Raw genomic sequence first — 6,475 nt, 5'->3', positions numbered from 1 at the left:
ACCTGCATTACCAGTTCATATCAGTGGATGTCACTATACACTAGCTAGTCAAAAAAAGTTGTTGCCATGGCTGCCTGTCTCTGTATTTGTGAAAGTGATGGTGGTGCAAGAATCCATCAATTCTCTCTTTCTGCATTAGCCATCCATCTGTTATAGTTAGACAAACAAAAATGTTCTTCTCTGTGTAGACTGCTCTGCAGGGGAATTTGTAGGTTTTTTACTTTTAAGAGTGAAATATGTGCTACAAACATGTGTGAATAATCACCAGCAGTGGAAATAAAATAATATGCACATGAACATTATTGGACTAACAAACTGTCTGACTAACCTTTTCAGGAACTTCATTGGCCTTGGGTAGTAGCAGCAGATCATTTCATCTTCTTTATCCTGTGCCAAACACATTTATTCAGTCAATCTAAATTATTAACGTTAACTGCTGGCAGCATGACTGCATCAACCTAGCTATCTAAGGTTAGCAAGCTAGCTAGCTATCTAGCCAGGCTACTCTAAAGCTAACTTTAGCAGTTTTTCTAGTTAGCTATAAATTGGATTATTCTAGATTGTTTTAGAAGATGACTAAACTGGTTTTATTAACCGTTTTTATTAACACATTCCTTGTTTTCCATGAACATTTGTGTTTGCCCTCTTATGAGGCAGGCAAGCAGGGTTGTCACTAGTTACCACAGTCACAAAGTGAAAATAGGCTATATCTTAATTAAAAATGTATTAAAACAACAATTTGCTTTTGGTCTTAATTTAAGGTTAGGGTTAGGCATAATGTTAGCAGTGTGATTAAGATTAGGGTTAAGGTTAGGGTTAGGTTTAAAATCAGATTTTAAGAAGATAAATTGAAGAAATTGGCAGGGTTTAGCCAATTGTGGCTGTGGTAGCTATTGACGACCTTGCAACCATGCAGGCAGGAGAGGAGGGTTTTCCATTAGATAACACAGCCACAAAGTCAGATTCCACCAGGATTCCACAGACCGGAGACGAGCGTGAAGCCAAGTCAAAGGTGCTGCTGGTGCAACCAAATAGTTGTTGAGAGGCATGGGTGATGAGGCTCTGTAGGCTGTAGCTAAGAGACCACTGTGACTGACAAGTGAATCCACCTGTCGCAGGAAGGGTGGAGGGTTACCGAGTGAAATGCCAGGGACAGAGTTGTATTCACTAGACAAAACAGAGGCAAACGGGCTGAAGTTGGGGGAGGTACTATGTCAACTTGTCCAATAAGAAAGGCTTGCTTTTTTTCCGTTGCAAAATGTTTTTCTATGACGTGAACTAATTTATTTGTCTGGTAAAGGTCTTCAGTTTTCAGTGCTGCTGCTTTGAAAGTGGTGTGGCGCCGCCCCACCAGATTGAAAAGTACTGGGGTAAATGATGTCTCGCCACATGTTTTCCGGCAGCTCTGGTTGGACCTTAAACACACTTGATCTATGCCACATTAACAACAGTGACTATCTTCAGAAAGTGATACGGCTTCAACGTGACCTTGTGCCTAACCCTGTTACATATGTGCCTTGAGCATGTTCATTGCTCAGTGACATTTTGCTCCTTAAAAATAACACAGATGCTCTGACGCCATCGGCAGGCCAGTCTGATTCCTGCCATTGGAATTGGACAGCGTCCAGCTATTTTCATTGCCTCTCTGTGAATCGCTCTTGTCTGAGTCACTTTATTAGTTTTGAAGCCTGACATGTTACCAGCTTCTTGGCCTCATCAGATGAAGTGGTCAAACCCTGTCTGCAACTGGCGGGTGTTAATCGTGGATCAACAACTCGGGTTTCACCTGTTGAGCATCCCAGTGGTCTGGGACTTCCCAGTCTATAGTCCCCTTGCTAGTGTTCTCATTATTACACAAAGATAGACTTTAGTTACGTCATATGGAAAATGTATTATATAGATATACTTTTTAAACGATATGGTGTTTTGACTAAACTGTATCTTCCCATACTATGAAATGCACTTACTCTGATAAAGCAGCATGTCATCTATTTTTGTTGTGCTGGCAGTAAGTGTGGTCCCATTCAAATGGTGTGTTTGTGTGTTGTAGGCCAAGGCTCACTACAGATAAAGGGGGTGGGGAAACTAGTTCAAATTTATTGCCTGTCTCAGCTGTGTCAAATTTGGCAAACTCAAATGGTCAGCTTGCAAATGGTTGGGGTATACTTAGGGGTCAGAGGCCTTTCTAATAACTGCTAATCTGTACATTTTTAGCACTCTAAATGTATAAATGAAAAAGTGTGATTAATGTAACTAGATTTCAGGTATGTATGTTACATGTTGATACATTTGAACTAATTTTTCAGCATTTACCCCTTCACGTCTGAGTATGACAATTCTAGAAAAAGTCCACTCTGACTTAATATTCCATAAGAGGCAAGTATGTACGTTCTGTCATTATACAGAGCAATAGTGAGAGCCCTCTTATGAGTCTATGGAGCCCTCTCACCAGAGCACTGCTGAGTGACCTAATAGCAGGGGTTTGGGTGGCATGAGTGAAGGTGAAGGTGCCCAACTGCTGTGCAGAAATCCACACGGGGAAGCAACAGGGCTATTCTCCAAGCTCATCCTCTGAAACAATCTGAGTTTTTATTATTCATAAAGAGGACCACCGACTTTCTAAACCTTCGCCTCCTCGATTTTTGCATGGTCAGAAAAAAGTGACCAGTTGTTCTTTATGGTGGAGATCTTTACGATGTGGTTGGAGCTGTTGGGAGACCACCAATCGTCCTTTCACTTGTTACTGGAGGTACAGCAACTCTGAAGTATACTGGATAAAGATTATCATGTGTTGACAAAGTTACTCAATATAATAATTACATGTAGTGATACTGTATAGTGATGTTTTAAAGCTGTCCATTACTTTATGCAGGAAGCCTTTGGTCAACTGATGGCAGGTAAAATTTGAGGTAGGTAAAAAAAACATAGCCATTGCATAACATGAGGAATAACTTTTTCAGGTTGTAGTATACATTTACAATCACATATATGATCAGTTCACATTGAAGCATGTCAGATCTCTCTGTCCACCTGTCATGGGTTTCTGCAGTGTCACCCAGTGTCTCTCTCTCTCTCTCTCTCTCTCTCTCTCTCTCTCTCAAATTCAAATTTTTTTTTCAAATTCAAGCTGCTTTATTGGCATGAAAAACATTGTGTCAATATTGCCAAAGCAACAATGTATACAATATACATTGTAATACAATTAAAACAATGACAAATAATAATATAGAATGGCAGTAAATAATAATACAAAATTAAATATAAAAATAGTAACAATAAAATGGTAACAGTCAATAGTCGAATGTTATGTATGGTGTAATGCACCACTACCACCACCACCATCATTAAACTGCTATCATTACCATTACCACCCATACCATTACTATTTGGAATGATAAACAACAATAATAATACTAATAACAATAACAGTAAAAACAATAACAGTCATAATAAGTAAGTTACTGCTTACTATGCAGATGTTATTATTCAGTGTCCCTCAGGCTATGGCAGGCAAATATATATTTGGCTGCAAGAGGAGCCATTGCTCCTTCGCCCATGAGTATTTTTAGTTTTTCCTCTGGGTTTAATAAGTTAAAATTTGGAATAAATGTAGTCATTTCTGTGAATAATGAATCTCTTGGTGAGGAATATTTATCACAGTAAAGGAGAAAGTGCATCTCTGTTTCTACCTCCCCTGTCGTGCAGTGACCACATACACGCTCCTCTTTGGGTAGCCATGTCTTTTTATGTCTGCCGGTTTCTATTGCCAATCGGTGGTCACTCAGCCTGTACTTGGTAAGGATCTGTCTCTGCTTCGAATCTCTGACAGAGTAGAGATATTCAGCCAATTCATATTCTCTGTTTAGGGTCAGATAGCAATTTAGTCGGCTTTGGGATTTGGTTTCGTTTTTCCAATGTTGTATATATGAGTCCTTTGATTGGTTCATGATTTTGTTTATTGGAATTCTTTCTTTTGAAGCAGTGCTGGTGTCAGCTTGGTTGGTTAGGTCCAACACCAGCTGACTGAGAGGGCTCGTTTCTGGGCTCAGCTCTTGGGTTTGAAGTGCTTTAAATTGCAGACTCGAATTTGGACTTGAATTTAGATGTAGCCAAAATTTTAATGATCTTTTCTGTATTTTCATTATTACTGGAAAGCGGCCCAATTCTGCCCTACATGCATTAGTTGGTGTATTTCTCTGGACTTGTAGGATTTTCCGACAGAATTCTGCATGTAGGGTTTCAATTGGATGTTTGTCCCACATTTTAAAGTCCAGTTTATTGAGTGGCCCCCAAACCTCACTTCCGTAAAGAGCTATTGGTAGGATTACACTGTCAAATATTTTGGTCCAAATTCTAATTGGGATGTTGATTTTGAATAATTTCATTTTTATTGCATACAATGCTCTGCGGGCTTTTTCTTTGAGTGCATTCACTGCCATATTAAAGTTTCCCGATGCAGATATGGTCAGACCAAGGTAGGTCTCTCTCTCTCTCTCTCTCTCTCTCTCTCTCTCTCTCTCTCTCTCTCTCTCTCTCTCTCTCTCTCTCTCTCTCTCTCTCTCTCTCTCTCTCTCTCTCTCTCTCTCTCTCTCTCTCTCTCTCTCTCTCTCTCTCTCTCTCTCTCTCTCTCTCTCTCTCTCTCTCTCTCTCTCTCTCTCTCTCTCTCTCTCTCTCTCTCTCTCTCTCTCTCTCTCTCTCTCTCTCTCTCTCTCTCTCTCATGAGGTTCAAAGGAGTTAGTGTTTTTTTTGCACCAGGAAAAATTCTATACCTTTTCTGTGGGTGGATCTAGGTGCCTGCTTTTCATTTAATGTCTGGTTATTTCCATCACAGCCTTAGCGCCAGTAAAGCCAGCGGAGACACAAATAAATTAGATCAGGTTGCAAGGCCTCAGATCTCACCATCATTTTGTATTTCATGAGGCCACATCATTTTTTTCTATGTACATCCCACTCCCCCCCCAAAACATCTGACACCCAAGCAAGACAGCCTGCTGGAGATGAATTCCACAGTGATGAGGCTAGCTACTGCAAAAGCTCTCTCCCCTCAGCCCCCCCCCCCCCCCCCCAACATTTCTTCTAGTTAGCTCCTATAATTGGAGTCTAGTCACAGAGCTAAACATCCCACGTTGCCATGTTTCTACGTATAGCAGTGTGTAACACCCCTTGTGACACCCCTTTTGAACTACGGTCATATTCATCACATTATTTCCCCGTTGGAACAACTATAGAGTACATCACTCCACACACTATACTAGAGTATAGAAATAGGAAAGACTATAGGTAATTAGGTATGACTAATACATTATGGAAATGTCATGAGCAACCATAAATGCGCATTTTATGTGCGAAAGGTCAATTGGTGGGGTGGAGTGGTAGTGGTGGTGTGTGTGTGTGTGGGGGGGAGGGGGATCTGGCTAAGTGGGTAAGCTTGAAGTGGTGTTTACTGGTTTGAAATGCTTTAAAAAATAGTATATTTTAATTGTCCAAGCAGACTACGCTGAAGACAGGATCAAATATCAACAGATGCCTGGCAAACATTCTTTGAAGAAGCAAATAGGTTTTCCAGGTGATGTGGTGTCTATTACTGCTGCGTAAGAAATTGTGGTTTATTTCTGTATTGCTGTATGTGCATCTATATGTATACACACAAATGTGTTTTAAGCATGTTTTCTTCATCTCAAATTATGAATGTTACCTTGCTTGCCTGCCTCTTGCTTGTTTTTGCTTTGTTTTTACTAAAAAATAAACATTGGTTGTTGTCAAATTATGCCAGAGACTACAGCTTGGGCAACACAACTTGATGGATGGACTGACTGACAGATTTTAAGAAGTGACATTAACATTGCTACAAAGACTGCCACCCATTGGGCAGAATAAATTGTCAGAGATGCATTTTTTAATAAGTGTATTATAAATAAGAAACAGAAATACCTTATTAACATAAGTATTCAGACCCATTGCTATGTGACTTGAAATTGAGCTCAGGTGCATCCTGTTTCCATTGATCACCCTTGATGTTTCTACAACTTGATTGGAGTCCACCTGTGGTAAATTCAATTGATTGGACATGATTTCAAACGGCACACACCTGTCTATATAAGGTCTGGGGATCTGGGGAAAGGTACCAAAAAATGTCTGCAGCATTGAAGGTCCCCAAAAACACAGTGGCCTCCATCATTCTAAAATAGAAGAAGTTTGAAATCACCAAGACTCTCCCTAGAGCTGGCCGCCCGGCCAAACAGGGGAGAAGGGCCTTGGTCAGGGAGGTGACTAAGAACCCTATGGTCACTCGGACAGGGCTCCAGAGAACACGATTCTCTGGTCTGATGAAACCAAGATTGAACTCTTTGGCCTGAATACCAAGCGTCACGTCTGGAGGAAACCTGGCACCATCCCTACGGTGAAGCATGGTGGTGGCAGCATCATGCTGTGGGGATGTTTTTCAGTGGCAGGGACTGGGAGACAAGTCAGGATA

Source organism: Salvelinus alpinus, chromosome 19 (genome assembly GCF_045679555.1).
Source record: "Salvelinus alpinus chromosome 19, SLU_Salpinus.1, whole genome shotgun sequence".
Taxonomy (NCBI): Eukaryota; Metazoa; Chordata; class Actinopteri; order Salmoniformes; family Salmonidae; genus Salvelinus; species Salvelinus alpinus.
This window is presented reverse-complemented; position numbering follows the sequence as displayed.